Genomic DNA, 27,328 nt, shown 5'->3' on the forward strand with positions numbered 1-27,328 from the left:
GACAGTGTAATTCTTTACTTAAGTAACAGTAGAATTGCATTTATGACACATAATTAAAGAATGGCCCATGGCAGCTTTTTAGACCTTAATGAGTCAGTGAAAAATATAATAATCTTTTAAAACAGTCAATTGAATGTAAAGCACAGCTTCAGTGATTTTTAAAATGTCAATAAAGATCTACAAATAACAGACATACTCTCTTTGTCACGTTGCGTACAAAATCCTTATTAGCTTTAGAACTTATAATACTCACTTTTTAAAAATATGACAACTAACCTTCATTTCTAGGGATCAGATGCATTCCTGACCTAAGTTTACAGATTTTTCCTAATATATTTTTTATACTTTGAATGTTGAAGTTCTTTTGACATTTACTTGTGAAATAAATTTTTTTCTTGAAATTTCCTTACTTCCAAGTTTCTGGTCTATTTGACATTTGTGTGTGTCAGAATTCACATTTTAGTCTCGTTATTCACACACACACATCTTTTATGATCTCACTTACATAGAAACAAAATGGAGAACACAAACTATTGCTAGTACCTAATATGTTCTCTCTTGGGCTTTGGACTGCAATATAATTCTATCCAGAAATAATGACCATTGTATTAGTTTACTAGGACTGCCATAACAAATTACCACCATCTTAGATGGCTCAAAGCAACAGATATTTATTGCCTCACAATTCTAGAGACTAGAAGTCCAAAATCAAGATATTGTCAGGTCCATGCTCTCTCCAAAGGCTCTAGAGGAAGATGATCCTTCCTTGCCTCTCCCTAGCTTCTGGTGGTTGCAATCCTTGGCATTCCCTGTAGATATATTACTCCAGTTCTCTACCTCTGGAATCACATGGCATTCTTTCTGTGTCTCAGTCCAAATTTCCCTCTTCTTAGGAGGACTGCATTCACTGGATTAGGACCCACATAAGGTCAATTTGGCAGAATCTATATGAACCAGTAAACTTTCTTTTAATCCATCCTAAATAAAAAGCCACACATACACACAAGAGGACATGTATGAGGATGTTCATTGCAAGCACTCTTTATAGCACAAAACTGTAAATAACTTAAATGTCTATCAATAGCAGTGTGGCAAGTAAATTATCACCTATCCATGCTATGAAACACTGTGCAACAAATCTGTGCCCTAATAAAGGATCTTCAAGATATATTTTTGAGTAAAAATAGCAGGTTGGTGGCACTGTATTACTTAAACTTATTTTTTCTGGAAATAAATACAGAGCAGGGTCAGTTTGTAGACCTCTGCAAATCTGTGATAATTAAGATCACATGAACAACGTGTAGAAGAATATTTATCTTTCTGTCCCTCTTAGCAGAGTCATTGATCCATCTCATACAAAAGTGGTGTTAAGTCATACGACATAAAGACAAGGGATGACAGAACAGAAAACTCACTTATCCCGCTAGATTATCTGTCATTAAACATCTTTCCAACACTTACTCACATGGCAATAAAAGGTTTTATGTAAGCATTAGTTAAGGGTTTATGTTGCATTCTTATAGGTTGTCCCAAAGGCACTTCCAGTTCCTGGACTCCAAGGTAGAGAAAAGGTGTGAACAAATTTAAGTTGTTCTAGTAGGCTTATCCACAAGATCACAGAGCTTTAAGGGTATCAGTAATTGGACAACTATGCCAAAAACCTGCCTATGGCTTGGTACAATGAATAAATAAATACCTGAGGAACCCAGGCTGTAAGTGACAGACTTTTGAGATGACAAATCTAAAGAGCTACTGTGAGGGGAATGTAATCTTTCTCTGTTGGATAAATTTGTAAAGAGAGAGAAAGAAGACCAACAGAAAAGCACATTATTCCTCAGTGGGTCCATATCAAAGAGAGAAAAAGTAGGATGAGGCCCCATCTCTAGGACTATATTTAGGGCTGTCATGAATGCCTTTGCCTTTGACATTTGGGCTCATGATAATGAAATTTATATGACCCCATCTGTTATAAAGTTAGTTAGGAAAATGACCTCGTGTCATTTTTATGCACAGAGGATTTGGGGGAGAACGATTATAATAAACACATGTGATGTCGTAAACACCAAGTGTCACAGCTCTAACTAAAACTATATATAAAAACACAGAATTCCCACCAAGAGTTAAAGCCATAAAAAAGTAAAACAAGAAATTGTATGAATAAAAGACAAATTATTTATACATGAAGTATTATAGCTATTTAATAAGCTATATGTTTCATAAAAATCCATTAAATTAGAAATCTTCAGAATTTGTAGGATTTTCAAATAAAGGACCAATTTTTTTTCTATTCTTACCATAGGCATCTTTCCAATGAAGAAACCCCATCAAAGGTTTCCTCAAGTGTGGAAGTAACTCAGAAGTAAAAACACTTTGGTCTAAAAGCATTCCTCTGGCATATCTTTGTGACAAAGTCTTCCAGGTAAGTAATGAATGCATCTTTTGAAGAGGTGGAAAATTTCAGTACATTACACGTCTGTTAATCAATTAGTTCATTTTCTATAATGTCTTCTACTGACCAATCCAAAGAGGTCCAGATGTTCTAATATCTGATCTCTGAGAAAACATATCCAAAATACAAATTGGAAGTTTTGCCTTACATTCATCCAAAATATTACCCAACCAGTAGATTTTACTCATTTCTACATTTCCTTTGAACGTGTTGAATGAAATATGTATCAGAGGAAAAAGAATTGCCTCACTAAATTAAAACGTTAAAGATTGAGGGTATGGTTTCCTCTCTAACTGAATAAAGCTCTCATTAACGAGTGGAGTTAATGTTAAGTGATTTTCACAGAAATTGTCCAAGTCAGAGAGGAAACTGAGGACATTTTAAGGAACTGAGATAACTCTGTATTGATACAGCAAACCAAATAATAATGTGGATAATGGTGGAGGTATGGCAATAATAAAGACCATAATGTATCAAGGGCTAAGTGCCTGATACTGTGCAAAAGCACTTTATATAGATTTGGTCCTCATAACGACCCTAAGAAGTGGATGTTATGTTCTTCATTCTATATAGTAGGAAACTGAAGTTTAGCAAAGTTAAAAGGCTGGCCTAAGTTCACAAAACTGTTAATGTTGATACCAGGACCCAAACCCAACCAACTTGGCTCCAAAGCTCAAGTTCTTTAACAAATACAGAGTTGCTAAGAGTGGTTTCAAATCAAGTGTCTCTGAAAAACAATTCAATTCAAACTTGACTTATATTTATTGATTATACACTCTCTGCCAGTCTGCTCTAGGTGCTTAGGATACAACAGTAACTATATTTTTTAAAAATTCCAGACATCCAATTCGGGTCGCAGAACAATTTTAACTTGACAAAAACTAGTCCCATATGAACACTTGTCATACAGGAAAATATAGTGTTGCCTTTTATGTTTTGAAAGCTGAAAGATGTTAACCATCCTAAACAAGTATGTAGAACAATATGAGAGCTTTGTAACACTTTACTGGGACCATGACTAATGTTTAGTGGTTTAAGGAAAATATATCCATTTAAAATGATACAGCATTCTAATCAAGTAGCAAAATTAAAAGAGGGAAAGGATAATAAATATTGTCATTTCCTGAAGTTTGGTAGGACTTTCCTATTTCTTTCAGTTTCACTTTTTAATCCTGAAGGCATTACTTCAGTGTGTATAGATTTATGCTAATCATATACCACAGCCATGGGTTCTTCTATCAATATGAAATGTTTTGTACTTGCTGTTTTTGTGCATCTTGTATTGTTATGTGCAATATACAAAATAATGTGTCTAACTATGCCATTTATGCTTTTGAAGGAAAAAGCAAATTACTTACTGAAGAGAATGGCATTTGCATGCATGTGTGTCAGCTTTCAAGCCATTTCCTTCTACAAAATATTGCTTTCTACACTTAGAAAATGCATCCATCCATCAGTTACAAACCATTTCAAAGCACTTTATGAATCTACAGAGCAAAATGTACTTATCTTACATTGGCAGTGTCCCAGCTGTTACAAAATTGCTATTGTCCTAATACTTACAAGGCAATTTTAGCATCAGTTAATAATTTTACAGGATAGATAACTTCTAAAGCATTATAAAATGACAGACATTAAACAATAGCAACTTAGCATTTTTTGAAACAGTTCATGACAGCTTAAAAACTAAAGTGATTTTAATGTATAGTCTATGCAGTTTTAGTTTCTCATTGACAATTCCTTTAGAAGATAAAAATGTGAAAATCCTTTTAAATAGTGGGTGAAAGAATAAAACAAATTTATCTTTAAAAGATATTCAGTGAAAATCTCAATTAGGAATAATGTCTCAAATCTTCCTGTACAGATAGTAGGTGACAAGAATTTGAATTTATTTAGGCAGAAAAAAAAAATGATGGTATCACTTAATGGTAGGGTACCACAAAATAAAAAGGCATATCTATTCATTAAAGCTAATATAAAAAGAGAAATACCATGAACAGCATTTTATATAAATCAGTATGCATTATTTCTTCCTAAACACTGTTTTCTATCAGTCTTAGTTTAAAAGCTTCAGTTAAAGGAAAAATCTGGATAATTGTAACACATGTGTTCTCTCTTACTCCCTTTATTTAAGTTGTTGGGATAGCCACACAACCCTTTTTTGGCTGGATATTTTACCGTTCACCTTTCATAACTAATGCTTTGATGATACAGAAAGAAAAATAGCTCTAAACAAATTATATTAATTGGTAGTTCGATGCTATACATGTGCAGTCTCTTCAAGGAAAAAAATACTTTTGATAAGCACCAATGTGCAACAGTGGTTATTTTCATAAATGGACTTATTAAATAAAACCAGTTATTCCATGAATGTTCACAAAGGCCAAGTGATTGACCACATCATCAAAACACAACCTAAATTCCCCTGGTACGCGATTACCATCTTCTTCTCTATCACTGAGCACATTGATATTGCATGGGCTCATTGGACACCAGCTACCCTGGAAAATCAAGTACAAGTTGAATTTTCAAATGATGTAATTCATGTTCACACATTTAATTTTCTGTAGGATGTTACATGTATGTTTTAATACTGCCATTGTCTCAAAATTATAAAACGAGAAGTTTGCATAATTTCAGCCTTTTTCATGGCACCAACATACCTAAAGAAAAGTGTAATTCAAAAAGTCTCAACTACTTTTGCAGTATGCAATACAAGCTATTATTAAACAGTTGTATACTGTAAGACATACATATCCTTATTTAACTCCTACTAGAAGGTGCATATAGTAAAACAGATCAAATTGCCAGACAGTCTATACTACCAGCTCCACAGAGGTAGGGAAGATGTCTCTCACAGATTGCTTCATTCCTGTCATCACACACCCTGCCTGGAACATAGTGGGTGCACCATAGGCGTTTGTTTACTGACTGATTGACTGAACTGGTCTGATTCTATTAACTATTTCAATCCTACATTAGCTATTTTTTAAATTCACGTTTTAAATATCAAGCTCTTTTCTCAGCGTACATATAGAGAATAGTTCTTGAAAAGAATACACTTGACTCTGACTTAGAAATCAAACAACCACTTCTTGTCAACATTAATTGAGAAATATAAATATTTCTATTAAAATTATTCTATTATATACTTACATGTCACTTACAAACCTATATCTTTAATAAACTTATTCATATTAATAATATGAAAGACTCATATCTACAATGCAAATATAGAAGATGAAGGTAATATATTAGATGCTTCTTTCCTTTTACCTTCATATATCATCAAACTAATAACAGACTTACTTAAATTATCAAATATTTATTTACTGTGGGCTTGGCTAATATGTTTATTATTAACTAGTCTTGAATATAACATGTTATATATAACATAACTGAATAAAAAATATAAATAATTCTTGGTACTGAAAGAATAACATTTTAATTGAAGTTCCACTTTCAGAGTACCATTAAGCTCAATCATTTTTGAAACTCAGCCTCAAAATGCACATCTATCTCCCTAATTTTTAGCAAGAATGTATTTAATGACAGTGGTACTGAATTACCTCTGAATGAGTGAATATAGAAACAAAGAAAAACTTATTTATTTGGAGAGAATGCCACAAGGGCGGGAGTATGAAATTTGGCAAGCCCCAGTTTTCACAAACAAGGAAGCAGCCTAAGACTTTCCATCATCTTTTATTACTGGGCTCTGAGATATTTCAGACACTCCAGCATGCAATCTTTGAAGTGTGTTTGTAATAAAATCTCTTGAATTGATCTTGAGTAGGTTTCCACTTTCCTCGTCACACCATTACATGGCCATCCTCCATTGGCACCATCTATGTTTAACCAAATGTGAAGACTTTCTGATGCTGCTCTCAAAAGAGATCAGATATTTGGCCTGCAGGGCAACGAACCTGAGTTCATATCCTAAATTAAACCTGGACACAGTACCTGGAGATGAGACTACCCCACAGGAGGATTCTACAGTAGATTTTTAAGCATATGACAAAGAATTTCAATAGATATTTATCATGTTGCTGAATCACTAAATCTAAAAACTTGTTGCTAACTTAGTTTTCTTTGCCAACTTCTCATACACACCTGCATAGGATGAATTATTAATATAAACAAATTACTTTTTGAAGTTGTTTGTATTATTCAGACACACATCAACCACTTTCAGCAAGAAACCCTGAAGAGCAAAATATGACTAAACAGGGAAATTACTTAAAGGAGGCAATAGCATGATGTTCTACATTTTGAGTATGACTCTAGATACCATGCTATTTCCAAGAAATTGGTCCAGAATGAGCATACCTGAAATGTCCTCCTAAGATTTCCCATTGTTTTGATTGGTCTAGTCTAAAACACGCAGACCCAAATCTGTGGAAAAATACAGACTATTCTGATTTCTGGGATATCCTATACACTAAAGTCAACATGATCCTGCACCTCTGGAGTTTGCTAAGAGTCACTGCCCAGCCCATCTCAGACCCATTTCACTGAAACTGCCACTTTGAACAGCTGCACTGTAGCTATTGTCCACTGATGGGAAAGTGTCTCTTCTTGATGTGAATGCAACTTGTTAGAAATAAATGATCTACCTTGTTCGAATTGACCCACAGTTTTAAGTTGGCCCTCACACCACAGTAGCACAAGCTCAGACCTCCTGTAAATAATATCAATAATTCGATGAGGGTATCTAGAAAAGCCTAGAATGACTTTATCTTACATATGTTCAATAAGGTGTTAATATTTCAGCATGCACTCTAGAGCTAGAATGCTTGGATTCAAATCTTAGTCTAGCATTTTTACTGTGTGTCACCTTTGGAAGATTGCTTAGCCTCTCTCAACACATTTCCTTATTTTAGTTTTATCATAACTCTACCATATACTGTTTCTTGAACATGGTAAGTAACAAACCATCTCTTCCTAAGTTTAAGTCTGTTAACATAGTAATGGCAGATTTTTTCCTTCTTTGTAAGTAATGATGTTTATAATGGTTAAATGTTTCTATTGTATCATTTAACAAGAAAAAAAAATTATTCAATGTCTACCAGAGATGTAAGATAGAGGGACTGTGTCTCTCAGTTGAAGGAGCACCTGATAATAGTTCTGGGATTAGTATTGCTATTCTCATACATGAACAGTACCTAGTAATGCCAAAATATGTTGTTGTTGTTGTTATTTTTCTCATGCATCACCACGCATAATTGGGCAAGAGAAGTTCCTAAGAAATTACTAAATTTTTTGTCTTTTAAGATATAAAAAAAAATCTCACTTGCAACTACTCATCCTAAATTAAATTGTCTAAAAGTTGTACTTTTACAGTAATTTGCAACTCGAAAATAAGAAAAGTTGAGAAAATCACTATTGCCCATATGTAATGTAATAGTGAAAAATGACAGAAAAGCTTTTATAAAAAATAGCTATATACTCAAGACTGCTTGTGAAAGCAACAGATATCTTCAAGACAAGATATCCTCTTTTTTCCAATGAATTAAATCTGTTTACCATTTTTGTTCTGTATAAAAATAAAATTTTCAATAACATTGAAAAATATAATCTTGTAAAGAATGCAAGTCCATTCTTAGCATCTTAGCACATACAAAAAAATCATTGGTTAAACGCACATAAAAATTAGAAAATTAAATCATGTTATTTTCAAAGTAAACAAGATTTTCAGAATTCACTCTTTCCTGTACCTGTACCAAATGCCTGTACATTTGACTCTAAGTCTTTGATTTCTCAACAAATTCTAATATTGCATGAGTTATATTCAACTATAAAATCTTCACACATATTACTCCATTTGTCCACACTCATCTTTTGATCCTATCTTAGATTTAAATAAAACTTTCTTTAAACTCCTCACCTTTCAAAGGATGGAGCTAGGATTCTTACAATAGCAATAGTGTTTTCTCCAAGAATTTCTTGAAACATGAAGGTTCAGATCATGAATAGCTTTTTCAATCATATGCTCTCAAATTGTAACATTTTATTTATCATATTCCCATAGAAAATTTCAAAGTTATTTATGATATGTATGGTATTTAAGTAGAAGGAGCATATGATGATTTTCCATAGCTGAGAACATTTACAGTACAGAAGGGCAAAGTGGCAAACTTAAGGTTGGCTGTGGGCAAACTTTTTTTATAGGATTGACTAACCTTACAAAAACAAGTAGGAAGGAGAATCATGGGCTTTGCTCTTCATAGATCACTATCCCACACTTCTTTAGTACTCTATTCAAAGTGATTTGTGATTAATCTACTTCAAACAATCAGCAGAATATACACTGACCAGTTGGTGTTTTTTACATGCTATGGGGATACAAATGATGTGTAAGAGATCAACCTGGGCCTCAGGGACATAACAGTATAACCAGGAAGATAAAATTAAACTTCAGGGAACTAACTTGGGAAGATCATTAGGTATTAAAATGTATAGAGCAGTCTGTAGATCTTCCAGAGGTAATATTTTTAAATACTTCTCAGTGCATCTTGAGAGGTACTCATTTATGAGTTTCTTTCCATGCAACACTTTTGCTACTTCATCCAAGTAAAGGATAAAGTGAATGTCATGTAAGGAAGAAGAAGGGTAGGAACCAAGGCAGTTTCTGTCAGATGGAGAAATAAGAAGGCCCTCTATCTCCAGGAGAAAAAGCCAAGAAAGAAAAAAAGAATGAAGGAAAATGTGTGAAGTCAATCATGAGTGTACTTTCTTACCATTCCCCCATTCCCCAGAGAGCAGGTGAACCAGGAGTGGTACATAACAGAGGGTGTGTGTGTGTGTGTGTGTGTGTGTGTGTGTGTGTATTGAGTCACAAGGAGTATTTATTTCAATTTGGCCTGAACATTAATTTTACTTTTGGTAGTCAGAAATCATTGTTAACTTCAATTGATAACGTTTTTCAGACCACTGGAACTAGCTAACCTTGATGCATGTTGAAATAGTCTCTCAAAACACTTGGATTATCTTAGATGAGACAAATTCACTAGGGTAAACTGTGAAGTTTTTGAAAGATTTTTTTTTATTGAATTCAGACTTCCAGAAAAGTTGCACAAATTATACAAAGAATTCTTGTTTACCTTTCACCCAGTTTCCCACAATTTTGCATCTTATATAACCATAGTTCAGATATTAAAACCAAGAAATTTTATATGTGGAAACTAAAAAATAAAACAAATGAACAAATATAACAAAACGGAAACAGACAGATACAGATAACAAGCTAGTGGTTACCAGAGGGGAGGGGCTGGGGGGGGCCAAAATAAGTGAAGGGAATTAAGAGGTGCAAACTACCAGGTATGAAATAAATAAGTTACAAGGATATATTTGTACAGCACAGGGAATATAACCAGTACTTTGCAATTACTCTATATGGAGTATAATCTATAAAAATATCAAATCACTATGTTGTACACCTAAAACTAATAAATATTGTAAGTCAACAATAGTTCAATTAAAAAAAGAAATTAACATTGATGCCATATTATTAACTAATATGCAGGCCTTATTAGAAATTTGCCAGTTTTTCTGCTAATATCCTTTTTATCTGGTCCAAGGTTCAATCCAAGATCCCATATTGCATTTAGTTGTTTTGGGGGTTCTTCAATCTGTGATAGTTCCTCATTATTTCATGTTCTTGACACTTTTGAAGAGTTCATGCCAGTTATTTTTTAGAACATCCCTCAATTTGTGTTTGTCCAGTGCTTTCTCATAATTAGGTACTTGTTACTATTTTTTGACAAAAAACAGAAGTGAGGTTATGTCCTTCTCAGTACATCATATAGTGGAATATATGATGGCATTATATCCTATTACTGGTAATGTTAACTCTGATCACATGGCTAAATGGTGTCTGTCAGGCTTCTCCTTTCAATGTTAATATTTCCCCCTTTGTAATTAATAAGTATTTTGTGTGGAAATACTTTAAGGTTATGTAAATATCCTATTTCTCATCACTCATTAATTTTAGCATCCACTGATGGTTTGAGCAATATGTATATAGGTAGATAGATTTCACAGATATTACTGTGGTGTTTCAATGAGGTATCACCTCACACTGGTCAGAATGGCCATCATCAAAAAATCTACAAACAATAAATGCTGGAGAGGGTGTGGAGAAAAGGGAACCCTCCTGCATTGTTGGTGGGAATGTAAATTGATACAGCCACTATGGAGAACAGTATGGAGGTTCCTTAAAAAACGAAAATTAGAACTACCATATGACCCAGTAATCCCACTACTGGGCATATACCCTGAGAAAACTGTAATTCAAAAAGAGTCATGTAGGGGCTTCCCTGGTGGCGCAGTGGTTGAGAGTCTGCCTGCCGATGCAGGGGACACGGGTTCGTGCCCCTGTCCGGGAAGATCCCACATGCCGCAGAGCGGCTGGGCCCGTGAGCCATGGCCACTGAGCCTGCGCGTCCGGAGCCTGTGCTCTGCAACGGGAGAGGCCACACAGTGAGAGGCCCGCAAACCGCAAAACACACACAAAAAATATTACCGTGGTGTTTGTTTAATGGTGATTTTCCATTTCCCTTATTCCTTGTAGATTTATTAATTTATATTCTCCTGTAAAGGAGAGTACTCTCTTTATTTACTTTTCCATTTACAGATTTATGTCTGTATAGTCATCCATGATTATTTTTAATCTAGGGGTTGTAATTCAAACTAGCATTATTTGGGTTGTTCTCTAATTGGCCCAACTTTGGTCGTTGGGAGCATTTTAAACTTGGTTTTCGTGGTGAATTTTTGAGATGCCTCCATCATTTTGCGGATACTTGTATACATTCTGTTCCTTAAGACATTCCGGTCTTATCTTGTATTTTTCCTGCCCTGGTCCTTTCCAGCACCAGCTATTTCTACAAGGAGTCCTGGTTCCTTTTACTGGAATGACATTTAAACTCCAAGATCTAAATGTTAAGTGTGCTTATTGTTACTGGGAAGTCATTGTTTCTAGGCCCTGTCAGAGAATAAAGCTAGGAAATAGATGTACGTGTAATAACACATGAATACACACAACTATTTATTTCTGTATCTATCCATCCTGTGTGCATATATATATATTATATATATATATATATATAAACTACTAGTCATACTGATATGTTTTATTCCAATTTAACATGACAGAAATTGTTTTACTCTTATTTTCATTTGTAACCTCTTCCTCTGACGATGAGAAAAATGACACTCATTAACAATATATTTGGTTTTTGTTCAAACCTAATATGAATATAAAATAGTTTTAGAATTGCTAACTTACACCCGTGTTAGAAACAAATTTACTAAACACAGAGTACAACATTTTTGGAAAACTTGTTTTTTGTTTATCTTTAGGTTTACTATATTTAGTCAAAATATTGCTTTCTAAAGTTACTTATGTGGGTTCTTTTATCCCCACCCTCATCAGTGTGGTTATTTTATTCATTTATAATAAAATTAGGTTCACTTGTTACTGTGTTTCCACTTTGAGTTCTCCTTACCTCCTGGGTTATTTAATCATTTATTTATTTGAGAGGTATATAAAACAATATCATGATCCTTAGAGTAAGAGCTATAAAAAACGTATCCTCACAAAAGTATTACTTCTCCCTCAATCCTATACCATGTTCCCATTGCCTCTTTATTTCTACCCCTTTTCCACTCATTCCTGTATGTAACCAGTCTCTTTAGTTTCTGTTTGATCCTTACTATAAGTCTTTTCCACAAATGAACAAATACATGTATATTCTCTTATTCTTCCTTCTTGCTTAAATGGTCCCATACTATAAATACTTTTTGCACTTTGCTTTTTCCACAGAACAATATATCCTGAAAATGTCTTTCTCATTCTTATTTACAGATGCACGGTACTCCATTGTGTAGAGGTACCATAGTTTATTCAACTACTTTCTTATGTGTGAGTATTTAGGCTGTTTCCAATATTTCACAGTATAATAAAGAAATTTTTAAGAGATTTCCAGTGAAAGATTTTGTTTCTATATCCTCGAGATAAGACAAGAAAACTTCAATAATCTTAGACAAACTCCACAGCAAACAGGGCACTGAGAGTGATGCCTCAAGAGCTTAACAGGATAGGAACAGTCTGTGATGGTAGTGCATCAGATTCCTCGCGGCCCATACCTGATGTGTAGGATATCCACAGGCTCAACTGCTGAGAATACAAGTAGATCAAAGTAGGACTGGGTCCATGGCAAAAACTGAAAGGTGCAAGTGTTTCATGACCAGAAACTACAACCAAGTTCACAGTCAGAAGGAGTAGATTCCAGAATAATGTTCAAAAGGGATCAGTTCTCAGTGGACTCGATTGAAGAAAAAAAATGACTGGGTGAAATGAGGGTCCTCCCAGCAGAGGGAGCAGGACCTAGAGAATGGTATAAAATACATTCATCATAAGTTTCCTCTGGAAAGCTTCCATCTTGGATGGGAGATGGGGAAGGAGAGACTCTTGGAGGAATTTGGAATTTGAGGAGAAGCTAATTTTATCAGGGAGTTTGAATTTAAATTTCACTGAATGTTACCTTACAGAGACTATTATATTAATTATGTATTACTGTGTAGTAAATTACCCAAAAACTTAGTGGCTTAAAACAACAAACATTTATTATCTCAAAATGCCTGTGGCTCATTAATTCAGGAACTGCTTAGCTGGGTGGGTCTCACATAAGATTGCAAACAAAATGTCAGCCAAAGCTTCTGTCATCTGAAGTCTTGATCGGGGCTTCAGAGTCTGCTTCCAAGCTCACTCACATGGCTGTTGGCAGGAGGCCTCACTTCCTCACTAGCTATTGGCTAAAGGCTTCAGTTCCTTGCCACATGGGTCTCTCTGTGGGCTTTTTGAGTGTCCTCATGGCAGGGTACTTGGCTTCCCATAGGCTGAGTGGCACCAGAGAAAGAGCAAAGAGGAAGCTAAAATACCTTTATGTTCTAATCTCAGAAGTTACACATTATCAATTCCACCATTTTCTTTAAAAGTAAGTCACTAGGTAAGCCCACATTCAGGGGAACAGAATCAGGCTCCACCTTTTGAAGGGAGAAATATCAAAGAATATGTGGACATATTTTACAACCATGACAACTGTTTTAATCTGGAAGAGATGAAATTAACAAACTAAAATTTATTTCTCTCATCAGCAGGGCTTTGGCTTCAAAACAAAATCATTACATAATAAAGGAAAGTACTTTTATTTAATGCATTATATGTAAATTGTCACCCCTGCTACAGGCTAAAAATAGATCACTATGACCAGAAGTGCTGAAAAACACCATTTACATTCTCAAATAACTTTTTAAAAGCTGAATCTATACTATCTCTATGATGTCACTAGTGGCATAACCTCTTCCTTTGTCTTTACCACTAATAAGATTGGAGAAAAGTTTAGATTCTCATTTCCACAATTCTTGAATTCTGCAATATAAAGTACCTTATTTAGGTTTAATAATAATAAACCTTAGTAAAAAGATATGTATCCAGATATACCTTGGTTAGAAACTCATTTCTAGTTATTAGTTTTGTGTGAAAGTTTCTTTATGCCTCAGTTTTCTTATGTGCAAATAGGGATACCAATACCTGCTTCATAGTATTGATGTATCACTAAAGCACCTAGCACAGTACCAAGAACATGGTGGATACTCAAAGAATGGTATTATCACTCCATGCCACACAAATAGAATTATATTGATATGGTTTTAGGATTGAATTTCTTAACCTTCATTCTGTTTAGAACTCTGCGAAGTGTTATACATAAGTATCAAGGATGTACAATCAGATGATGTTGGGAGATAAACTTTGCCATCTTCATCAAGTGTAATATTCATAATCAGTGAAACTAATAAAATCAATTCATCAATACCTAGGATTAGAATACAACTTCTGAATTACCAAAGGAGATTTCTGAGAGTTAAGAGCTCTGATACTGGAGTCACATAGGCTGCATTAAAACACTGGTTCCACACTTACTAAATGTAGGTAGGACTTTGGGCAAATCAGTAACTTCTCTGGGCCTCAGTTTCATTATCTATATCACAGAAATAATAGTACCTTCCTCATAAGGTTTTGGGAAGGTTAGTTAATATATTAAAGTAATTAAATGAAAACCTGGAATATAGTAAGTTCTAAATAAATGTTAGCTATTTTCATTAATATGATTATGATTATTACTATTATAATTATTACATTCATTTGCTTTTGTTCTTCAGAGAAAAAAAGAGTTTTGAAAGTTAAAAACAAAAGAAAATACTGCCATTAATTCCAGGTGATGTTTTAAGATAATTTCCTGTTTGGATTTTGTGCATTATTTTAAGAATGACAAGGAAAGATTTTATTTTTAACCCTTAGTCACTTGGCAGAGAGAAGAATCTCAGAAAGAACCCAAATGTTGTATGTAGGTAAATTTCAGAGCTAGAAAGGTCAAAAGCTGTTTCAATATTTCTGAATCTGGATGAAGATGTATAATTGTTAATCATTTTGAGGCCAAGCTGAACAGAGTGCCTTAAGGGAAAAAGAAGGACTTGTAGGGAATTCCCTGGTGGTCCAGTGGTTAGGCCTCCACACTGTCACTGCTGAGGGCCCAGGTTCAATCCCTGGTCGGAGAACTAGAATCCCACAAGCTCTGTGGCGCAGTCAGAAAAAAAAAGAAAAGAAAAGAAAAGAAAGAAAGACTTGTAACTACTTTTGTGGTGGTGTCCTAGAGTGATCATGATGCTCCCTGCCTCTGCAGCCCTCTGTCTTCCATGTGCTAATCAGTGACCAGCATTCTCACAAGATTCTTTACCCAATTACTTATTTCCAATGATATACTAAACCCCTCAACAAGGAAGAGTTGAAATTCCTGAATTTGAGAGAAATTGCCATGGGGCTAAGTTGGCATAGTGTAGCCAAGAAAACTTACTTCAAAATCTAGGAAAATAACACTAACTTTTCTCCACACCGTATATTTTGAAAGCTTGATTCAACCGAGAATTTTACACAAAAACAAAAATCAGCTTAAAATATGCACTAATTTATTACTGAAAAAATATGGAACTTAAGCAGAGAAATTTTAAAAGTCGCAACTTTCCGTGATATAGTGGTAGCCTCTCCTGATTGACAGAGGTCTAGTAATCTGAGTGAATATCACCCCAGTCCAACTATGCCTTATGGGAAAAATTGGTCAATATCCAAATATCACTAGCCTGTGACTATGAGAGTGGTCCCATTTACAAAAACACTCAGATTGTTGCTAGGTCTCAGCACATATACATTTTATTGTACACTTCATCTTTTTCTCAAAATTCCCCTTCTGACATTCTCAAGGAGGAGTTTCACTTGTTTCCAGGAACAAATTTTACTTCTATTTTTCATCTCTGCTCACTTCACAGAAGTCAGGTACTCATAAGCCACTTGAGGAGGGTGTCACACCACCATTACTGCTTCCTTTCTCCACCATTCCCACCCTGACTGTCCCTCAGAATGTGGATTTTGCACAGAAGTCTACGGAGACTGGGGAGTCAGAGATAGCCCTCTGCCCAACTCCGAGTGGAACTTTGGCAGTATTACCAAGATGATAAGGTTGGAATTAATTTGTACTAAAATGTTAATGACTTCTGTACAATGTTTTCATTGTAAATGAAGTAATTTAGTGCCGTAGTTTAATAGAAAAATGATTTTTTTTTTCTTGGCCACACCATGCAGAATCTTAATCCCCTGACCAGGGATCGAACTGTGCCCTACGCAGTGGTAGCACGGAGTCCTAACCACTGGACCACCAGGGAATGCTCTGATTTTTAACGGAAAAAAAGTTTTCACTGTAAAGCTACCACAAGAGATTGTGTGGATGGTGTAGTCTTCTGGTGCCTTTCAAAATGGAGAACTGACCTCATTATTACAGAACTGATGAAGTATTATAATTCTCAGCAAAGAGAAAAGGAATTTAAAAGGCAATTTTTAAAAGTAGAGAGGTGAAGATTCATCTTTGCCTCTTTTAGTAATTAGACAGCCTTTTCAGTGAATCCATAAACTCAAGTTTTTTTGTTTTTTATTCTAAGCTTTAAAATGGGCATATCAATCTTTGCCTATTTTAGGTGGTAGGTAATAATAACTCCAGATAATGAGTGTAAAGCACATTTTATAGATATAAAATGTTTCACAAGAGAAGGTTGACCTCTTGACTTTGCTGAAATTTGTATACCATTTCTTCATATGCCTTTATTTCATAAACAGGAAGGAAAACACTTATACCTTAAACTATAATTTCCTTATCCTAAGGAAACTGTAGTTTCCTTATACCTTAAACTGTAATTTCCTTATCCTAATCCTATGTTAGTCATTGAACTAACATAAAGCACCCTGACTGTCACCTCTGATCTGTAGTGATGGAAAGAATTACTTTGCTTTCAGGCAGAATTCTTTAAACTCCAAAGTAGGTACTATCACACTCTAAGTTTGAATCTATTGAATAAAAAGAAGTTTCAATGAATTCAAAAGTAAACTCAAGGGAATTCCCTGGCAGTCCACTGGTTAGGACTCCATGCTTCCACTGCCAGGGGCACAGGTTCAATCTCTGGTCGAGGAACTAAGATCCCGCAAGCCGCACGGGTCGACCAAAAAAAAAAACGAAAAGAAAAAAAATAAAATGAAATCAGAATCTTTGATATTCAAAAGAAAAGAAAAAGTAGAGTCAAAATTCTTATCCATTCTACTGAAAATATATGATTTTTCTTAATTCAAATGATATTTATTTAGCCTGTGACTCAAGTAAGCTCCCTGTTGGATAGAAAAGAAGTTATATTCTTCAGGAAAATAAGTGGAACAGAGGTCTCTCTAGTGCAACAGTAGCTGACAACAGGAAAGTGACAGGCACAGAGGTGACTAACAAAGGAGGCTAATTTCAAAACTAAGATAAAATTAAGGGGAAGACCTGGTAGCCCAATGAATAAAAGCTATTTTGTGAAAAATAATTACTGCTCATATAAAATAAAGCTTTTATGGAAGTAATTCTTACCTTATTAATTTTAGTACACTATAACTCTGCAAAAAATATTTTTTACATGTTAGTCTGGAGTAGGTTCTTTATGAAGAGAGCAAAATGTTCCCAATTTCATTTCTCGTCCTTCTTGTGTGCACTGCTTATCACAGAAGGAGGTGTTCTCACTCTGAGATCTTTCTGTTTAAGAAAAATAATCAGTGTCTCAGACAAGAAATGGACCCATTCTAGGAATTGCACCACCTAGACATAAGTCATCGTATGTGACTTTCAAGTTTTTTTAAGAGGCAACTTGGATTGCTGCCCATTCTACTGAAATGAAGAGGAGGGAGGAACCACACTTTTTCTGAAGTCCTTGGTGTCTGAAACCACAGCATCAGTTTGAAGTATTTCAAAATTTAAATTAAAAAAAGCAAAACAGAAATACAGTAGAACTCTGTGGTTGATGAGATATGGCCGAAATGAATGTGTTATCATAATCATTTGCACCTTTCTGTAGACTCACCAAAATCTTCTTATCAACTTATATTTAACAAACCTCAACTAGTTCAGTGCCTACTGAAAAGTTCATCCAGTGTTTATCCTAAAGACATAACATTGATATTTTTAAAGTACGAAATAATCTATTTCACAATATTCTATAAAATAATCAGTGAGGTTGTCTAGAAAAATAGTTCATTTTATTTAAGATGTCTATCTATGAACTTGAAACCTAGATTTTGTTTTATGATAATTCACATTTTATCTGAAATGTTCACGCTAATCATTTTAATTTTTGAAAAGATGTACCCCCGTCAAGAAAACGCAGAGATTTGGTATCAGATGATCTTGAAAATACAATGCCTTTGACTGTTTAAAGAGATAGAAATTTTATTAGTAGGCTTTTAATCATTGAAAACAATAAGGAGAATATCTTCTATTCATTTTCAATAGGACAAGGCAGTATTAAAACAAGACCATTCCATCAGAGAAGCTTGATGATTTTCTCAGTGTTTTAAATTATGCATATGATTGGTGACACAAATACATGTTTAAGTGGTTGCAAATTTAAAAAATCAATATTCCCAAAGAACTAAAATTATGCCCAGTCATAAATAACAAATTAATTCACCTGCATATTTTGATCTACAACTTACCCTATGAACATGAACATTTTATAAAAGAGAAGTATCTTTTCACATCAACTTATGTTCATTATATTTCACACAAATATAGTTCAAGTCAAACACAAACCTTTTCAAAGAGGAAAAAATTAGAACTGTTCACTGTTCTTTTCTTTCCCAGATGATCTGGTGTGAGATGTGGACTGCCATGTTGCACCAAACCCACAGCAACCAGGACCCATTGTTCCCAAGGGAAACGTAGCCTATGCAGGAATGCAATAGTATGCACTGCAAGGAATGTGGAAAATAGCATATGTCACTACTGTACGGCACACAACAGACAATTATGATTCAACTGTCCAAATTATAATCAGTTTGACAAATGTCCACAAGCGTCTTCATTCTATTTTATATTTTCCCTAAGACAAGGCAATCACACAACCAGACAATTCCATCAGGGAAGCTTGTTAGCTGCTTAGTCTGTTAAACCCTGGTTGCCATAGCATCTAGAGTTGAAAAAGCTGCAGATTGGCATGAAAAAGCATGTCGACAATTGCCCTGTCACAGCATGCAAGCCAGGTCTGCTCAAAGGCAGCACACTACAAGTTTTCTTTCCCAGTTTGCACTACCCCATGCTGTTTAATAATATCCATTTACTGGTATTGGGATTGATCTAGCACAGTGTAAAATTCACATCTAGTGAGACTTTGCTTTTCACATGGAGTGAAATTCTTTAACAAATGGGAGTATGGCAATTAATTTAGAAATGTAATACTGTATATACTAAGTATATTTAGATTTAATAGAGAAACTGTCCAAAATTTTAATGCACAGTTCTGTAAAGAACCAAACAGTTTTACTTGGCAATTTTTCAGTTGACTTTCTAGTCATTTCTGAAGCCTAGTCATACTTCGCAGATGACAGACAGCATTCAAAATTCAGTAGTACATTTTAAATATGTTTTAATCATACCATAGTTGTTTCTTCTTTATGTGCATGGTATAATTTAATTAAGGATATACATTTCTAAAATAACTGTAATTTAATTAAAGATTAATATCATGAACATTAAAATTATAGTCTAGAGAGCAATGTGCATCCATTTTTTCCCAGAGGGATCATATACTTAATGGTGATAAATTACCATGTATTAATAAGAAAAATTGTGTTTCTACCAAAGGGTATTCACATCCCTGCCAACTCTCAGATTCATACGGTATATGGATTTTAAGTAAAGCATGTTTACAAACAGCCATTGTTAACTTACTGGAACTATGAAAATGTGAAAATGTCTACATAAGTTGTGAGACTTACAAAATAATTTTTGTTCAGAAGTTTATATTTGTGTTATTCAGTCTTCTTCCATTATCTCCTTATATTCTAATTTTTCACTTCAGTTTAGTTTTCGTTCAATGCTACAAAGAAAAGAAACATTTTAAGATACTTACTTGGGAGCAAATTAACTTGGCAAACCGATAAGTATTTCAAATACAGGTATTTTTCTATGTTTTCTACTATACTTGTTCTTTCCATTAATATCCACTGCTTTGCTCTCAAAATGTCACAAAATCATATTTAATTAACTAGAAATGACCTCATTTTTTTGAACTTTACATAGGAAAAAAGTTGATAGTTTACCACAGTACAAGAAAGGGAAGTTAATATTTACACTAAATTAGAGATATTGAAGTAATGACTATTTTTCATATTCCTGAACTATTGAAGACCTTTTTTTTCCTAAACAAGACTATCAGAGATTTTTTAGACAGAATGATCAAAGCATAACACCTTGAGTTTTATACATACATATAAGTGTATATATATATCAGTATGAAAATAGTGTTATTGAGTGAGCCTCTTCAGTAAAATTCAGTATGAATTTAAATCCGTCATTTTCTAGGAATTCTCAAAAATCTCAAAATCTTGGGATGAAACTTGGTTCACATATGGTGTCCATGAATGTGTTTTCTTATACCACATCTTCCAGTTTTTTAAAAAAGAGGAAAGCTGTTTACTTGTTAAAGGTCTTTTTATAAGCTTTGATGACTCAAAAACACCTTCATTTTAACACATGGAATTTGGCAAAGAACTTAACCATGTTACCATTTGGAAGACTTTGATATTTTGAAAAAGAGAGAATTAAAAACAACAGAGATTGAAACTTAAGTTGGCTTTTGTGTATAGAACATAATTTTCTCAAGTATATTTTCTAGTATAAGGATTTGCTATTGAAATTTATCTGCCAGAATACTATAACATATCAAAGCTATAGTTATCCTGAGTGAACAATGGTGAGTAGAGCCTCAAACTTTACCCTGGTGTATCAAGTTAAAAAAACAAAGATTCTTGGTATAGCATTACAGTAATCTAAATAGATAAATGTGTATGTCAAATAAAAAGCTTAACAAAAGGTTGAAACAAAATTTCTTCTAATTACGCTTTTCCAGAAAGATTGTATTTAAACTTTTGTTTGCTTCTCATTTCCTTAATTCACATGCAATACAGTGCAGTGCAGTTCTTCAAGTTGGATTAAAGGAGTTACCACTTCTTAACAAGTCTTAAGGATATGTATTTTCCTACAGTCCTCAAAGTATTCGGTTTGCAGAATTCCACAAACTGGGTAGCATGGAAATGAAAGTTTATGCTTTAACTCAGAGTACATTTGCTTTAGTTGCGATATCTCAAATCTTCCCTGTAACCCAAATGCTGCTTTTATCTATGATTTACAAACAAATGTTGTTCTTTATAACTGTGCGGTGTTCATATTCTCCATTCCCACTACTTAAAAAATATGTAAAAACTGCATTTTTTATAAGTAGTTTATTTCATGTACATTCTTCTACTCTAAAATTGGAAATTACGTTATCCTTTCTGAATTGCTTCAGACATATCATTGGATATCATTATTACTTTTGGACCTCCTGTACAAATAATGTACCTTTCAGTCATTATGATTATTGCCAAATGGAAATTATAGAAGAAAATGTTGATGAACCTAAAAAGACATCCATAAAATGAAACAAGCAAACTCGACTTGTGGCAGAAAATAGGTGGTATCTTGCAATGCCATTAGTTCCTTTCATAATACAAAGGGTAAATGTCATACTAAAGACACTAAACTGCTTTATTTTGTAAAACAAACACACCCTTATTCCCTAAGTGAACTACTACCTTACACAAAATGTAGGTTTCATGTAAGCACATACATTCTTGTGTAAGGTAGTTCTTCTTTTTCTGGGTGATTTTGCCTTATTCTGAAATTTTCTTCACCTGACTGAAAGCACATTAACTGCTAGATAGGCATCACACTGATGTCTCCATGCTGTAGCATAGAGCCGTGAATTTGCTACGATCTGTTTAATCAGCAGTATATTGATTTTCTGCAGCTTTCCTTCATTTTAGCCCCATAGCAGGCTTCTGTAATTTCCTTTGGACAAAGTGTAACCAAACTGTGCTAAGTGATGTTGATTTGCAGGCAAAAGTAAAGGGGTAAATATAAATTAACAAGCTATAAACATTTTACAAGTGGGGAGTCAATAAAAACAGTGTCTGCCGTTTCTTTTAAAAAAATGATTTGAAGCAGATTGTTAACAAACGTGTCCAAAGAAACTGACATGAGTCTGAGAATAATTTTTGTGCTTTGTGATTAAGAATTGATCAGTCTAAAAGCCTTGGATGCAACTGAATCACCAATAAGCTGCTGGCCTGAAAAGGCTCAGCAGGGGCTGGTATTTGTTTGTTAAACTCCCATGATTCCAAGTAGATAATTGGTCTGTGAAGTTCATGGCAGAATCTGAATTTGCTTTCTTGCTTCCCAGCTGGCTGAGCGCTGGTTTATAGACTTATGTGTACAAATTTAGCCAGCAGCAAACCTCACATCTTTAATATAAAAGGTGTTTTGTTGTGTTTTTCAGGTGCTGAGTGGAAAGCCCACACTCCAGAAGCTCATTAAAAGGGCCAAGTTACAGTACAGGTTTATTTCTGTCACAGCGTTTCTGAAAACAGTGACAAGGATTAATATGTTTCTTTAGTACTGGAAAAAGCCTGACACAATCCCCTGTGAATTTGATCATCTGTTTCATTGCCTGTATAAGATTCAATCTCCTATTATATCCTGAAGTTCCAGCTGTAAACTAATGCCGGTAAGAATTCATAAGCTATTGCAGAAGCCTGGGGCAAAACTAATTGTTTTATTCAACAGTCACTTATTTATTTATTATTTATTTCATACCACTCTCTTATCATCTTTTTCCACTGTTCCTCCTCGAAGTCAAGATGATCTTGGCTCTTTGTCTCCATGCACAGAGCAAATATAGAGACATGGGAAGTTCATGTTGCCAGGAGCTTTCAAAAAAGTTGCTACAGATCAGTGTGTTGTAGAAATGTGGCCCGATCTAAATTTCTTATAAAGCTATTCTACTTTCCTTAAAATGGAAATTCCTTATTAAAAAAGCAATTATCTGCACAAACATTATAACCTTTGTGTTTTGTATAATCATGTGACATTAGGCTCTATCTGCTAGTGGTTGCTGTGTTTCTGGGACATGATTTAACATGTGGTAAATGCAAATCCTAGTAAAGTGCAAACTATGTTATAAAATGATTCTGTTTTACATCAAAGTAGATAGGCAAATAGCTATTTGCTATTTTCAAAAATTAACAAAGCTATAACAATATGCTGTATGGATACCATAAAAAGTAATCTTTTGAATTGAGGAATCTCTGTCTCTAAATCTCTCTCTAAGTCAATCTCTCTCTCTCTTTCTCAATTCAGTTGTAGAGTAATATTCCTTACCTACCAGTTTTTGGTTATGGCAAATTACATGCTACATTAAAAATTTAGATACAAAAATTTATATTCAAAATTTCAAACTTTAATGCAAGTACATAATAAGACACAAACAGAAGGATTCCTAATAGTCCATTTGTGTACACTTTATAAAAAGTTGGTGGAAATTAATGCAAGATTAGACAGAAGAAGTATATTCAGAGAATGTTTGAAATTAGACATTAAGCTTCCATTCTTAATAGAAGTTGAGTGCTAATTCCCTATACATCACAGACATTTTAATCCATAATAACTGACTGTAAATACAGTATGAAGCTAGCTAGAGCCTTATTTACACCTGCCAATTTGCTGCCCTCCAGCACTAAAAACAAAAACAAAATTGTAGCCCAAGAACTGCCAAGCAAAACACACCCTGCCTCTCATGTACACTCCTTTCTATTTCCACAAGCAGAACCTCTTGCTTCTTGTTTTCCATCAACAAATTCAACTATGGGATTTGAAATAAAGTTAAGGAAAAAGACATTTGCGTGACATGACAACAACAAGTAATTGTTAAAATGGTCATTTCTTTCAAACATGTGTCCCCTTAAAACATTGTAAGCGCTTGTAAGCATTTCATGGCACTTTTAATTGAGAAGTAACACATGTGCTATGCAATGCATATGTTGCAATGGCAGCCACTTATTTTTACTGAATAGCTACAAAATTTGCACTCAATTTTATTCATATAATAAAAGCCCATGTTATGCGTTAAAAAGAATATATCATGGATATTTTGATTGATAAAGTTGCATTTCCTGTTGTTTTTCATCCCCTGTGCCTTCCTATCATATCTCATTTACATAAATAATGGCAGCCCAATTATTTGTTTCTACTTTTTTTAGAAGCTTAAAGCATTTGTCAACATTTTAGTGAGGTTTTCCCTACGACCTTAATTCAATGAAAATAATTTCTGCTAAATGCTAGACAGTGTTTTACCCTTCTATTGTGGATAGCAGTAATTTGCATATTATTACATCTATTACTTAACTTGTATATATTAAAATAGTAAAATAAGGCATATAACAATGACTTGCATACATGATGATATGAATAATTTGTTTATCAATAACATCTTTTTTTCAGTGAGCTCAGTACTTGTTATTTGATATTGAACCCTATCCTTATATATTCAATACATTGAGAACAAATGAGACTCATACATTAGAACAGAGTAGTAGCTACCAGAGGGTAAAGGGTGAGGGTGCAAAAGGGGATAGATGGAAACTAAATTTTGGGTGGTGAATACACTGTAGTGTGTACAGAAGTTGAAATAGAATGTTGTACACATGAAATATAATGTAATAAACTAATGTTACTTCAAGAAGAAATAAATTTTAAAAAAACGTGTACATCTTAATTAGCTTTTTAAGGTTTTTGAAAACAAATTTTATTTTTATCACATAGAAAAAACTGAGGGTTACTCCTTGGACAAAAATAGGTGGCTAAGCCAATATTAGATCTCAATACCCTTTTGACTTTAGATCACATCTTAATATTTCATGCCAAAGGTTTATGAATTCCAAGGCTGGTAAACACATATGTGGAGATTTATGTTTTATTGGCTAGATTGTAGGATCCTTAAGACAGGGTAAATGTCTCATTTAACTTTAACCAACACTAAATACGTATTTAGCATTCAGTAAATGTTCATTAAATTGAATAAACTGAGGCTTTCAAGACATAAATTGCCAATGGATGATATCTTAATAGAGTATACAAATTCTTGTCACTTATGGCAATGATGATCAGTTTTTCAGGTCAACATGTTGCAATTACAAATTGTTGCACAGACAATATTTATTGTGCCTTCTAATGGGAAATTAGATGAATAAGAAGATATGGGGATATATGTATAGGTATAGCTGATTCATTTTGTTATAAAGCACAAACTAACACACCATCGTAAAACAATTATACTCCAATAAAGATGTTAAAAAAAAAAAACAGTAGACAGTGTCTGGCATGCTATAATTGGATGTTGCTTTACTCCTATAAATTAAAAAGATTATATATCTTAGAAAAAGGTGAAATTTTAAGAATTATCTTTTTTTTGGTAAGTCTGTATAGTATCCTATGAAACATTAGTAAACATGAAAATATTATAGATACAAGAAAAATGCTATAAAAGGCATGATTGCTATAGATTTATGAGAGAGTGCTAGTAAACCCATATCATTCGTTAGAAATTGCATGTAAAAAGTATAAAGTTTCGATTCTGTGGCGAAGTAAACAGCATGGCCTTATATTTACCATGGAAATCTATACCAAGAGACTAAGACAGACATAATTTGTTAAAACAAACTTTGAAAAATTTTTCTACCAATTTCTGTTCTCATATTAAATCCTAGAGTAGTCAGGCATTGAATTAAGTAAAGTAGGTCTATGATAGAAATCTGAGGCATATTTCTAAGGAAAGAATCTGTGCCAACAGTGTCAATCAGACACTTAAAAAGTACTGTTTATTTAGGATGATTAATGACTATCTAATGTCTTTGTTGATTTTTCTTTGCAGTTAAGTGGTGGTCTCAAGTTTATTTTGGTAATAAAGCACTGTTCTGGGAAACGAATTCAAATCTTCAGTTCTCATCTATTTAACCTTTAGATTTTTGTTAAGTGGAGATTATGCTTTGTTCCCTCAATTTCCTTTATTCTGCATTATACTACATCTTTTTCATTCAAAAATGTCCAAACTAGTGAATTAGATACATATTGTAATGTACTGAAATCTGTAGCTACCCTTAGTTCAAGCAACTTCAGAAAGTTAAAATAAGTTAATGATCAATTGTATATGAAAAGAGTATTGCAGATCATAGTGTAATTGTGCCCACAGTGAACAAAGTGAATGATTTGTGCTTTCTCAGCTTGTTCTCAGTTGTCCACTAGTTTGTAAATTCTTTTACGCCTGAATATCAAACACATGACTCTATGTAATTATTTTAGTCTCCATGCAAAAAATAAACATCCCAATTAATATAGGTGTCATCAGTGTAGGTGATATATCCTGGGGAATTGTAAAGCTAAAATAACAAGAAAATAATAAATATTTACATAGAGTATACAGATACTTTACCTCATTATAACCAACAATAATACCATAGGTATGGCACTTAGACTGAAACTACTTCTTTATTTCCAAATCACAGATTGTCATTTTTGTTGAGCTATTTGTTTGGAAATTTAAAATATGGTTATCTGACTAATTGATTCTTCTTACAGGAAGCTGTTCCTTTGGGTGGAAATTATAACATCAGGGAGAAGATTGGCCCAAGTGAATTTCCAAGGTTTAGCCAACAATATTTATTAAGCTCTTATGGTATAACAGAACATTATACCAGGTTTTGTATGGGAATAGTCAAAAAATGAGTGTAGGGTACAGGATTCCTCTCCACAGAGCATTTTAATATGTATTAGAAAACTAGGACGTTCATCAAGAAGACTTAGATGGACACTTTTATTAACCAGAGTTATATAACTACCACGAAAAGGCCAAGTGGAGGCATGGTCATAATCAGGTGGGATTCATCATGGAAAAAATTCGTTTTAAGCCAGGTTTTAAAGTAATTAAGAACTATTGAATGGAAAGGGGAGGGACTTAATAAGCTCACCAGAGGAGAATTAAACGTCATTTGACAAGCACTGAGTGCCTTCTGTATGCAAGGCATTATGCTCTGGACTTTATTGACTTGCAGAAGACTCAGAGGCATGCCTGCCCTCATGATCTCTCCATCTAGTGATGGAGACAGAGAGGTTAGCAACAATGGCATGTGCCAAGGCTCAGGAGCAGAAGCATACCTAAAATCTTTAGAGAACCAAAGACTTGTGTTTTTGCCTGCACTAAAGATGCCACATAGAAGAATAAAAATTGGCTAGTTTACGGAAGTGCTGGAGTGGGTCAGTTGGCAAATGATCGTGAAAGCACATGCATCAGCTAGAAACAGTTTCAGTCATGAGAGCTGTGAAT

General features: G+C 34.0%; 1 long non-coding RNA gene across 1 annotated transcript in view; it reads left to right on the forward strand.

Annotated features, from left to right (window-relative positions):
• The window catches only part of LOC307182655, a 240,048-nt gene that overhangs the window by 191,966 nt on the left and 20,754 nt on the right, over positions 1–27,328 (forward strand). The window contains exons 3-4 of the long non-coding RNA XR_013827226.1: positions 2,300–2,419; positions 22,451–22,678. This is a non-coding gene — a long non-coding RNA (uncharacterized lncRNA). The remainder of the gene's footprint in view (positions 1–2,299; positions 2,420–22,450; positions 22,679–27,328) is intronic.

Source organism: Stenella coeruleoalba (assembly GCF_951394435.1).
Source record: "Stenella coeruleoalba genome assembly, chromosome: 2".
Lineage (NCBI taxonomy): Eukaryota > Metazoa > Chordata > Mammalia > Artiodactyla > Delphinidae > Stenella > Stenella coeruleoalba.